The sequence below is a fragment of the Eurosta solidaginis genome, chromosome 1 (assembly GCF_040869045.1).
Source record: "Eurosta solidaginis isolate ZX-2024a chromosome 1, ASM4086904v1, whole genome shotgun sequence".
In the NCBI taxonomy this organism is placed as follows: Eukaryota; Metazoa; Arthropoda; class Insecta; order Diptera; family Tephritidae; genus Eurosta; species Eurosta solidaginis.
The window spans coordinates 96,611,314-96,612,127 of NC_090319.1; positions in this window are offsets into that span (position 1 = coordinate 96,611,314).

Here is an 814-nt window from a genome sequence, read left to right on the forward strand (position 1 = left end):
AAACCTTTCCTAAATATTATTTTTTTAAATAGAAAAATCAAGTTTTTTAAAGTAAGAACACCGGCGTACGCCGGCGCGCCGCCCACGCCGCCGCCGCCGATATATAATAGAGCCTACGCCGCCGCCGCCGATAAAGTGATCGGCGTAAACCTCTAATACAAGGCAACATAGAGATACTCAAAAACGCATGTCATCATCAGGCGCAGTAGTACTCACATATACACACGCATATGGATACAAATTACAAATATACGTGTACAAAGCTGGTAAACAGTCATCAGATTCACGAAATTACTAGACCTTAGGAGAAATGGGTGAACGAGGACACCGAAGAGTATAAAAGCAGCACACGCTAAACACGCTATCAGTTGCGAAGTGAAGTTTAATTGCGAAGTACTTTCAAAGTAGTCTATAAAAGACCATTTTGTAAAACCAAATATTGGAGTGTTTTATTCAACAGTTTAGCGATACGAACGTAAGCAGAAGGTTGCAAATAAACGGAATTTCCCTAAATTCGTTACAATACTCTTTCCATAGCACGTAGAAGTGATTGATGACGTAATTTAATATTTTTATGGATTATTGACGGATGATAAGAGATTCATTGTTCCTACTACAATTTAGTGTTTATCTTTAAATGTAATCTTTTTAATAATAGATACAATAAAATCATATAATCCGCATGGCAATGACGATAAGTTGAAAGATTTAGCGATATTTGTCAAAATGTAATTTAGTTACGCTACCACACTGCAAGGTGGATATTCCTTCATTAAGAAACGCGAATTAAACAATAATAATAGATACAATTAAA